This window comes from Carassius gibelio, chromosome A21 (assembly GCF_023724105.1).
Source record: "Carassius gibelio isolate Cgi1373 ecotype wild population from Czech Republic chromosome A21, carGib1.2-hapl.c, whole genome shotgun sequence".
Lineage (NCBI taxonomy): Eukaryota > Metazoa > Chordata > Actinopteri > Cypriniformes > Cyprinidae > Carassius > Carassius gibelio.
This window is the reverse complement of record NC_068391.1, coordinates 24,328,485-24,340,585: the sequence shown is the minus strand read 5'-3', so window position 1 is coordinate 24,340,585 and position 12,101 is coordinate 24,328,485.

Sequence of the window (12,101 nt, the reverse complement as noted above, 5' to 3'; positions counted from 1 at the left end):
GTTTTTAATGTGTTAGAAGTTATATGCACAAAAACTAATGTTAGGACTGCAATGATCAAGATTGTCAGTTTACAGCTTTCTGAGTCCAGTAATGTTGAAATAGTGTTTCTGTTCAAATGAAGTGAAATCAAGCCCAAATCTGCTCAAAAGCTTTTCTCTCTATTAGAGAAAGCTGTTTCATTCAATATTCAGTGCAAATCTTGCCAAACTGAAACAAGCTTATGCCTTATGAAGTACAATGTTTTCTGCAATGCTGTAAGACAGTTTTTAATGTGTTAGAAGTTATATGCACAAAAACTTATGTTAGGACTTCAATGATCAAGATTGTCAGTTTACAGCTTTCTGAGTCCAGTAATGCTGAAATAGTGTTTCTGTTGAAATGAAGTGAAATCAAGCCCAAATCTGCTCAAAAGCTTTTCTCTCTATTAGATAAAGCTGTTTCATTCAGTATTCAGTGCAAATCTTGCCAAACTGAAACAAGCTTATGTCTTATGAAGTACAATGTTTTCTGCAATGCTGTAAGACAGTTTTTAATGTGTTAGAAGTTATATGCACAAAAACTTATGTTAGGACTTCAATGATCAAGATTGTCAGTTTACAGCTTTCTGAGTCCAGTAATGCTGAAATAGTGTTTCTGTTGAAATGAAGTGAAATCAAGCCCAAATCTGCTCAAAGGCTTTTCTCTCTATTAGATAAAGCTGTTTCATTCAGTATTCAGTGCAAATCTTGCCAAACTGAAACAAGCTTATGCCTTATGAAGTACAATGTTTTCTGCAATGCTGTAAGACAGTTTTTAATGTGTTAGAAGTTATATGCACAAAAACTTATGTTAGGACTTCAATGATCAAGATTGTCAGTTTACAGCTTTCTGAGTCCAGTAATGCTGAAATAGTGTTCTGTTCAAATGAAGTGAAATCAAGCCCAAATCTGCTCAAAAGCTTTTCTCTCTATTAGAGAAAGCTGTTTCATTCAGTATTCAGTGCAAATCTTGCCAAACTGAAACTTGCTTATGTCTTATGAAATAAAATGTTTTCTGCAATGCTGTAAGACAGTTTTTAATGTGTTAGAAGTTATATGCACAAAAACTAATGTTAGGACTGCAATGATCAAGATTGTCAGTTTACAGCTTTCTGAGTCCAGTAATGTTGAAATAGTGTTTCTGTTCAAATGAAGTGAAATCAAGCCCAAATCTGCTCAAAAGCTTTTCTCTCTATTAGATAAAGCTGTTTCATTCAGTATTCAGTGCAAATCTTGCCAAACTGAAACAAGCTTATGCCTTATGAAGTACAATGTTTTCTGCAATGCTGTAAGACAGTTTTTAATGTGTTAGAAGTTATATGCACAAAAACTTATGTTAGGACTTCAATGATCAAGATTGTCAGTTTACAGCTTTCTGAGTCCAGTAATGCTGAAATAGTGTTTCTGTTGAAATGAAGTGAAATCAAGCCCAAATCTGCTCAAAAGCTTTTCTCTCTATTAGAGAAAGCTGTTTCATTCAGTATTCAGTGCAAATCTTGCCAAACTGAAACTTGCTTATGTCTTATTAAATAAAATGTTTTCTGCAATGCTGTAAGACAGTTTTTAATGTGTTAGAAGTTATATGCACAAAAACTAATGTTAGGACTTCAATGATCAAGATTGTCAGTTTACAGCTTTCTGAGTCCAGTAATGCTGAAATAGTGTTTCTGTTGAAATGAAGTGAAATCAAGCCCAAATCTGCTCAAAAGCTTTTCTCTCTATTAGATAAAGCTGTTTCATTCAGTATTCAGTGCAAATCTTGCCAAACTGAAACAAGCTTATGTCTTATGAAGTACAATGTTTTCTGCAATGCTGTAAGACAGTTTTTAATGTGTTAGAAGTTATATGCACAAAAACTTATGTTAGGACTTCAATGATCAAGATTGTCAGTTTACAGCTTTCTGAGTCCAGTAATGCTGAAATAGTGTTTCTGTTGAAATGAAGTGAAATCAAGCCCAAATCTGCTCAAAAGCTTTTCTCTCTATTAGATAAAGCTGTTTCATTCAGTATTCAGTGCAAATCTTGCCAAACTGAAACAAGCTTATGCCTTATGAAGTACAATGTTTTCTGCAATGCTGTAAGACAGTTTTTAATGTGTTAGAAGTTATATGCACAAAAACTTATGTTAGGACTTCAATGATCAAGATTGTCAGTTTACAGCTTTCTGAGTCCAGTAATGCTGAAATAGTGTTTCTGTTCAAATGAAGTGAAATCAAGCCCAAATCTGCTCAAAAGCTTTTCTCTCTATTAGAGAAAGCTGTTTCATTCAGTATTCAGTGCAAATCTTGCCAAACTGAAACAAGCTTATGCCTTATGAAGTACAATGTTTTCTGCAATGCTGTAAGACAGTTTTTAATGTGTTAGAAGTTATATGCACAAAAACTTATGTTAGGACTTCAATGATCAAGATTGTCAGTTTACAGCTTTCTGAGTCCAGTAATGCTGAAATAGTGTTTCTGTTCAAATGAAGTGAAATCAAGCCCAAATCTGCTCAAAAGCTTTTCTCTCTATTAGAGAAAGCTGTTTTATTCAGTATTCAGTGCAAATCTTGCCAAACTGAAACAAGCTTATGTCTTATGAAGTACAATGTTTTCTGCAATGCTGTAAGACAGTTTTTAATGTGTTAGAAGTTATATGCACAAAACCTTATGTTAGGACTTCAATGATCAAGATTGTCAGTTTACAGCTTTCTGAGTCCAGTAATGCTGAAATAGTGTTTCTGTTGAAATGAAGTGAAATCAAGCCCAAATCTGCTCAAAAGCTTTTCTCTCTATTAGATAAAGCTGTTTCATTCAGTATTCAGTGCAAATCTTGCCAAACTGAAACAAGCTTATGTCTTATGAAGTACAATGTTTTCTGCAATGCTGTAAGACAGTTTTTAATGTGTTAGAAGTTATATGCACAAAAACTTATGTTAGGACTTCAATGATCAAGATTGTCAGTTTACAGCTTTCTGAGTCCAGTAATGCTGAAATAGTGTTTCTGTTCAAATGAAGTGAAATCAAGCCCAAATCTGCTCAAAAGCTTTTCTCTCTATTAGAGAAAGCTGTTTCATTCAGTATTCAGTGCAAATCTTGCCAAACTGAAACAAGCTTATGCCTTATGAAGTACAATGTTTTCTGCAATGCTGTAAGACAGTTTTTAATGTGTTAGAAGTTATATGCACAAAAACTTATGTTAGGACTTCAATGATCAAGATTGTCAGTTTACAGCTTTCTGAGTCCAGTAATGCTGAAATAGTGTTTCTGTTCAAATGAAGTGAAATCAAGCCCAAATCTGCTCAAAAGCTTTTCTCTCTATTAGAGAAAGCTGTTTCATTCAGTATTCAGTGCAAATCTTGCCAAACTGAAACTTGCTTATGTCTTATGAAATAAAATGTTTTCTGCAATGCTGTAAGACAGTTTTTAATGTGTTAGAAGTTATATGCACAAAAACTAATGTTAGGACTGCAATGATCAAGATTGTCAGTTTACAGCTTTCTGAGTCCAGTAATGTTGAAATAGTGTTTCTGTTCAAATGAAGTGAAATCAAGCCCAAATCTGCTCAAAAGCTTTTCTCTCTATTAGAGAAAGCTGTTTCATTCAGTATTCAGTGCAAATCTTGCCAAACTGAAACAAGCTTATGCCTTATGAAGTACAATGTTTTCTGCAATGCTGTAAGACAGTTTTTAATGTGTTAGAAGTTATATGCACAAAAACTTATGTTAGGACTTCAATGATCAAGATTGTCAGTTTACAGCTTTCTGAGTCCAGTAATGCTGAAATAGTGTTTCTGTTGAAATGAAGTGAAATCAAGCCCAAATCTGCTCAAAAGCTTTTCTCTCTATTAGATAAAGCTGTTTCATTCAGTATTCAGTGCAAATCTTGCCAAACTGAAACAAGCTTATGCCTTATGAAGTACAATGTTTTCTGCAATGCTGTAAGACAGTTTTTAATGTGTTAGAAGTTATATGCACAAAAACTTATGTTAGGACTTCAATGATCAAGATTGTCAGTTTACAGCTTTCTGAGTCCAGTAATGCTGAAATAGTGTTTCTGTTCAAATGAAGTGAAATCAAGCCCAAATCTGCTCAAAAGCTTTTCTCTCTATTAGAGAAAGCTGTTTCATTCAGTATTCAGTGCAAATCTTGCCAAACTGAAACTTGCTTATGTCTTATGAAATAAAATGTTTTCTGCAATGCTGTAAGACAGTTTTTAATGTGTTAGAAGTTATATGCACAAAAACTAATGTTAGGACTGCAATGATCAAGATTGTCAGTTTACAGCTTTCTGAGTCCAGTAATGTTGAAATAGTGTTTCTGTTCAAATGAAGTGAAATCAAGCCCAAATCTGCTCAAAAGCTTTTCTCTCTATTAGAGAAAGCTGTTTCATTCAATATTCAGTGCAAATCTTGCCAAACTGAAACAAGCTTATGCCTTATGAAGTACAATGTTTTCTGCAATGCTGTAAGACAGTTTTTAATGTGTTAGAAGTTATATGCACAAAAACTTATGTTAGGACTTCAATGATCAAGATTGTCAGTTTACAGCTTTCTGAGTCCAGTAATGCTGAAATAGTGTTTCTGTTGAAATGAAGTGAAATCAAGCCCAAATCTGCTCAAAAGCTTTTCTCTCTATTAGATAAAGCTGTTTCATTCAGTATTCAGTGCAAATCTTGCCAAACTGAAACAAGCTTATGTCTTATGAAGTACAATGTTTTCTGCAATGCTGTAAGACAGTTTTTAATGTGTTAGAAGTTATATGCACAAAAACTTATGTTAGGACTTCAATGATCAAGATTGTCAGTTTACAGCTTTCTGAGTCCAGTAATGCTGAAATAGTGTTTCTGTTGAAATGAAGTGAAATCAAGCCCAAATCTGCTCAAAGGCTTTTCTCTCTATTAGATAAAGCTGTTTCATTCAGTATTCAGTGCAAATCTTGCCAAACTGAAACAAGCTTATGCCTTATGAAGTACAATGTTTTCTGCAATGCTGTAAGACAGTTTTTAATGTGTTAGAAGTTATATGCACAAAAACTTATGTTAGGACTTCAATGATCAAGATTGTCAGTTTACAGCTTTCTGAGTCCAGTAATGCTGAAATAGTGTTCTGTTCAAATGAAGTGAAATCAAGCCCAAATCTGCTCAAAAGCTTTTCTCTCTATTAGAGAAAGCTGTTTCATTCAGTATTCAGTGCAAATCTTGCCAAACTGAAACTTGCTTATGTCTTATGAAATAAAATGTTTTCTGCAATGCTGTAAGACAGTTTTTAATGTGTTAGAAGTTATATGCACAAAAACTAATGTTAGGACTGCAATGATCAAGATTGTCAGTTTACAGCTTTCTGAGTCCAGTAATGTTGAAATAGTGTTTCTGTTCAAATGAAGTGAAATCAAGCCCAAATCTGCTCAAAAGCTTTTCTCTCTATTAGATAAAGCTGTTTCATTCAATATTCAGTGCAAATCTTGCCAAACTGAAACAAGCTTATGCCTTATGAAGTACAATGTTTTCTGCAATGCTGTAAGACAGTTTTTAATGTGTTAGAAGTTATATGCACAAAAACTAATGTTAGGACTTCAATGATCAAGATTGTCAGTTTACAGCTTTCTGAGTCCAGTAATGCTGAAATAGTGTTTCTGTTGAAATGAAGTGAAATCAAGCCCAAATCTGCTCAAAAGCTTTTCTCTCTATTAGATAAAGCTGTTTCATTCAGTATTCAGTGCAAATCTTGCCAAACTGAAACAAGCTTATGTCTTATGAAGTACAATGTTTTCTGCAATGCTGTAAGACAGTTTTTAATGTGTTAGAAGTTATATGCACAAAAACTAATGTTAGGACTTCAATGATCAAGATTGTCAGTTTACAGCTTTCTGAGTCCAGTAATGCTGAAATAGTGTTTCTGTTCAAATGAAGTGAAATCAAGCCCAAATCTGCTCAAAAGCTTTTCTCTCTATTAGATAAAGCTGTTTCATTCAGTATTCAGTGCAAATCTTGCCAAACTGAAACAAGCTTATGTCTTATGAAGTACAATGTTTTCTGCAATGCTGTAAGACAGTTTTTAATGTGTTAGAAGTTATATGCACAAAAACTTATGTTAGGACTTCAATGATCAAGATTGTCAGTTTACAGCTTTCTGAGTCCAGTAATGCTGAAATAGTGTTTCTGTTGAAATGAAGTGAAATCAAGCCCAAATCTGCTCAAAAGCTTTTCTCTCTATTAGATAAAGCTGTTTCATTCAGTATTCAGTGCAAATCTTGCCAAACTGAAACAAGCTTATGCCTTATGAAGTACAATGTTTTCTGCAATGCTGTAAGACAGTTTTTAATGTGTTAGAAGTTATATGCACAAAAACTAATGTTAGGACTGCAATGATCAAGATTGTCAGTTTACAGCTTTCTGAGTCCAGTAATGTTGAAATAGTGTTTCTGTTCAAATGAAGTGAAATCAAGCCCAAATCTGCTCAAAAGCTTTTCTCTCTATTAGAGAAAGCTGTTTCATTCAGTATTCAGTGCAAATCTTGCCAAACTGAAACTTGCTCATGTCTTATGAAATAAAATGTTTTCTGCAATGCTGTAAGACAGTTTTTAATGTGTTAGAAGTTATATGCACAAAAACTAATGTTAGGACTGCAATGATCAAGATTGTCAGTTTACAGCTTTCTGAGTGCAGTAATGTTGAAATAGTGTTTCTGTTCAAATGAAGTGAAATCAAGCCCAAATCTGCTCAAAAGCTTTTCTCTCTATTAGATAAAGCTGTTTCATTCAATATTCAGTGCAAATCTTGCCAAACTGAAACAAGCTTATGCCTTATGAAGTACAATGTTTTCTGCAATGCTGTAAGACAGTTTTTAATGTGTTAGAAGTTATATGCACAAAAACTTATGTTAGGACTTCAATGATCAAGATTGTCAGTTTACAGCTTTCTGAGTCCAGTAATGCTGAAATAGTGTTTCTGTTGAAATGAAGTGAAATCAAGCCCAAATCTGCTCAAAAGCTTTTCTCTCTATTAGATAAAGCTGTTTCATTCAGTATTCAGTGCAAAGCTTGACAAACTGAAACAAGCTTATGTCTTATGAAGTACAATGTTTTCTGCAATGCTGTAAGACAGTTTTTAATGTGTTAGAAGTTATATGCACAAAAACTTATGTTAGGACTTCAATGATCAAGATTGTCAGTTTACAGCTTTCTGAGTCCAGTAATGCTGAAATAGTGTTTCTGTTCAAATGAAGTGAAATCAAGCCCAAATCTGCTCAAAAGCTTTTCTCTCTATTAGATAAAGCTGTTTCATTCAGTATTCAGTGCAAATCTTGCCAAACTGAAACAAGCTTATGCCTTATGAAGTACAATGTTTTCTGCAATGCTGTAAGACAGTTTTTAATGTGTTAGAAGTTATATGCACAAAAACTTATGTTAGGACTTCAATGATCAAGATTGTCAGTTTACAGCTTTCTGAGTCCAGTAATGCTGAAATAGTGTTTCTGTTGAAATGAAGTGAAATCAAGCCCAAATCTGCTCAAAAGCTTTTCTCTCTTTTAGAGAAAGCTGTTTCATTCAGTATTCAGTGCAAATCTTGCCAAACTGAAACAAGCTTATGCCTTATGAAGTACAATGTTTTCTGCAATGCTGTAAGACAGTTTTTAATGTGTTAGAAGTTATATGCACAAAAACTTATGTTAGGACTTCAATGATCAAGATTGTCAGTTTACAGCTTTCTGAGTCCAGTAATGCTGAAATAGTGTTTCTGTTGAAATGAAGTGAAATCAAGCCCAAATCTGCTCAAAAGCTTTTCTCTCTATTAGATAAAGCTGTTTCATTCAGTATTCAGTGCAAATCTTGCCAAACTGAAACAAGCTTATGCCTTATGAAGTACAATGTTTTCTGCAATGCTGTAAGACAGTTTTTAATGTGTTAGAAGTTATATGCACAAAAACTTATGTTAGGACTTCAATGATCAAGATTGTCAGTTTACAGCTTTCTGAGTCCAGTAATGCTGAAATAGTGTTTCTGTTCAAATGAAGTGAAATCAAGCCCAAATCTGCTCAAAAGCTTTTCTCTCTATTAGAGAAAGCTGTTTCATTCAGTATTCAGTGCAAATCTTGCCAAACTGAAACTTGCTTATGTCTTATGAAATAAAATGTTTTCTGCAATGCTGTAAGACAGTTTTTAATGTGTTAGAAGTTATATGCACAAAAACTAATGTTAGGACTGCAATGATCAAGATTGTCAGTTTACAGCTTTCTGAGTCCAGTAATGTTGAAATAGTGTTTCTGTTCAAATGAAGTGAAATCAAGCCCAAATCTGCTCAAAAGCTTTTCTCTCTATTAGAGAAAGCTGTTTCATTCAATATTCAGTGCAAATCTTGCCAAACTGAAACAAGCTTATGCCTTATGAAGTACAATGTTTTCTGCAATGCTGTAAGACAGTTTTTAATGTGTTAGAAGTTATATGCACAAAAACTTATGTTAGGACTTCAATGATCAAGATTGTCAGTTTACAGCTTTCTGAGTCCAGTAATGCTGAAATAGTGTTTCTGTTGAAATGAAGTGAAATCAAGCCCAAATCTGCTCAAAAGCTTTTCTCTCTATTAGATAAAGCTGTTTCATTCAGTATTCAGTGCAAATCTTGCCAAACTGAAACAAGCTTATGTCTTATGAAGTACAATGTTTTCTGCAATGCTGTAAGACAGTTTTTAATGTGTTAGAAGTTATATGCACAAAAACTTATGTTAGGACTTCAATGATCAAGATTGTCAGTTTACAGCTTTCTGAGTCCAGTAATGCTGAAATAGTGTTTCTGTTGAAATGAAGTGAAATCAAGCCCAAATCTGCTCAAAGGCTTTTCTCTCTATTAGATAAAGCTGTTTCATTCAGTATTCAGTGCAAATCTTGCCAAACTGAAACAAGCTTATGCCTTATGAAGTACAATGTTTTCTGCAATGCTGTAAGACAGTTTTTAATGTGTTAGAAGTTATATGCACAAAAACTTATGTTAGGACTTCAATGATCAAGATTGTCAGTTTACAGCTTTCTGAGTCCAGTAATGCTGAAATAGTGTTCTGTTCAAATGAAGTGAAATCAAGCCCAAATCTGCTCAAAAGCTTTTCTCTCTATTAGAGAAAGCTGTTTCATTCAGTATTCAGTGCAAATCTTGCCAAACTGAAACTTGCTTATGTCTTATGAAATAAAATGTTTTCTGCAATGCTGTAAGACAGTTTTTAATGTGTTAGAAGTTATATGCACAAAAACTAATGTTAGGACTGCAATGATCAAGATTGTCAGTTTACAGCTTTCTGAGTCCAGTAATGTTGAAATAGTGTTTCTGTTCAAATGAAGTGAAATCAAGCCCAAATCTGCTCAAAAGCTTTTCTCTCTATTAGATAAAGCTGTTTCATTCAATATTCAGTGCAAATCTTGCCAAACTGAAACAAGCTTATGCCTTATGAAGTACAATGTTTTCTGCAATGCTGTAAGACAGTTTTTAATGTGTTAGAAGTTATATGCACAAAAACTTATGTTAGGACTTCAATGATCAAGATTGTCAGTTTACAGCTTTCTGAGTCCAGTAATGCTGAAATAGTGTTTCTGTTGAAATGAAGTGAAATCAAGCCCAAATCTGCTCAAAAGCTTTTCTCTCTATTAGATAAAGCTGTTTCATTCAGTATTCAGTGCAAATCTTGCCAAACTGAAACAAGCTTATGTCTTATGAAGTACAATGTTTTCTGCAATGCTGTAAGACAGTTTTTAATGTGTTAGAAGTTATATGCACAAAAACTAATGTTAGGACTTCAATGATCAAGATTGTCAGTTTACAGCTTTCTGAGTCCAGTAATGCTGAAATAGTGTTTCTGTTCAAATGAAGTGAAATCAAGCCCAAATCTGCTCAAAAGCTTTTCTCTCTATTAGATAAAGCTGTTTCATTCAGTATTCAGTGCAAATCTTGCCAAACTAAAACAAGCTTATGTCTTATGAAGTACAATGTTTTCTGCAATGCTGTAAGACAGTTTTTAATGTGTTAGAAGTTATATGCACAAAAACTTATGTTAGGACTTCAATGATCAAGATTGTCAGTTTACAGCTTTCTGAGTCCAGTAATGCTGAAATAGTGTTTCTGTTGAAATGAAGTGAAATCAAGCCCAAATCTGCTCAAAAGCTTTTCTCTCTATTAGATAAAGCTGTTTCATTCAGTATTCAGTGCAAATCTTGCCAAACTGAAACAAGCTTATGCCTTATGAAGTACAATGTTTTCTGCAATGCTGTAAGACAGTTTTTAATGTGTTAGAAGTTATATGCACAAAAACTAATGTTAGGACTGCAATGATCAAGATTGTCAGTTTACAGCTTTCTGAGTCCAGTAATGTTGAAATAGTGTTTCTGTTCAAATGAAGTGAAATCAAGCCCAAATCTGCTCAAAAGCTTTTCTCTCTATTAGAGAAAGCTGTTTCATTCAATATTCAGTGCAAATCTTGCCAAACTGAAACAAGCTTATGCCTTATGAAGTACAATGTTTTCTGCAATGCTGTAAGACAGTTTTTAATGTGTTAGAAGTTATATGCACAAAAACTTATGTTAGGACTTCAATGATCAAGATTGTCAGTTTACAGCTTTCTGAGTCCAGTAATGCTGAAATAGTGTTTCTGTTGAAATGAAGTGAAATCAAGCCCAAATCTGCTCAAAAGCTTTTCTCTCTATTAGAGAAAGCTGTTTCATTCAGTATTCAGTGCAAATCTTGCCAAACTGAAACTTGCTCATGTCTTATGAAATAAAATGTTTTCTGCAATGCTGTAAGACAGTTTTTAATGTGTTAGAAGTTATATGCACAAAAACTAATGTTAGGACTGCAATGATCAAGATTGTCAGTTTACAGCTTTCTGAGTGCAGTAATGTTGAAATAGTGTTTCTGTTCAAATGAAGTGAAATCAAGCCCAAATCTGCTCAAAAGCTTTTCTCTCTATTAGATAAAGCTGTTTCATTCAATATTCAGTGCAAATCTTGCCAAACTGAAACAAGCTTATGCCTTATGAAGTACAATGTTTTCTGCAATGCTGTAAGACAGTTTTTAATGTGTTAGAAGTTATATGCACAAAAACTTATGTTAGGACTTCAATGATCAAGATTGTCAGTTTACAGCTTTCTGAGTCCAGTAATGCTGAAATAGTGTTTCTGTTGAAATGAAGTGAAATCAAGCCCAAATCTGCTCAAAAGCTTTTCTATCTATTAGATAAAGCTGTTTCATTCAGTATTCAGTGCAAAGCTTGACAAACTGAAACAAGCTTATGTCTTATGAAGTACAATGTTTTCTGCAATGCTGTAAGACAGTTTTTAATGTGTTAGAAGTTATATGCACAAAAACTTATGTTAGGACTTCAATGATCAAGATTGTCAGTTTACAGCTTTCTGAGTCCAGTAATGCTGAAATAGTGTTTCTGTTCAAATGAAGTGAAATCAAGCCCAAATCTGCTCAAAAGCTTTTCTCTCTATTAGATAAAGCTGTTTCATTCAGTATTCAGTGCAAATCTTGCCAAACTGAAACAAGCTTATGCCTTATGAAGTACAATGTTTTCTGCAATGCTGTAAGACAGTTTTTAATGTGTTAGAAGTTATATGCACAAAAACTTATGTTAGGACTTCAATGATCAAGATTGTCAGTTTACAGCTTTCTGAGTCCAGTAATGCTGAAATAGTGTTTCTGTTGAAATGAAGTGAAATCAAGCCCAAATCTGCTCAAAAGCTTTTCTCTCTTTTAGAGAAAGCTGTTTCATTCAGTATTCAGTGCAAATCTTGCCAAACTGAAACAAGCTTATGCCTTATGAAGTACAATGTTTTCTGCAATGCTGTAAGACAGTTTTTAATGTGTTAGAAGTTATATGCACAAAAACTTATGTTAGGACTTCAATGATCAAGATTGTCAGTTTACAGCTTTCTGAGTCCAGTAATGCTGAAATAGTGTTTCTGTTGAAATGAAGTGAAATCAAGCCCAAATCTGCTCAAAAGCTTTTCTCTCTATTAGATAAAGCTGTTTCATTCAGTATTCAGTGCAAATCTTGCCAAACTGAAACAAGCTTATGTCTTATGAAGTACAATGTTTTCTGCAATGCTGTAAGACAGTTTTT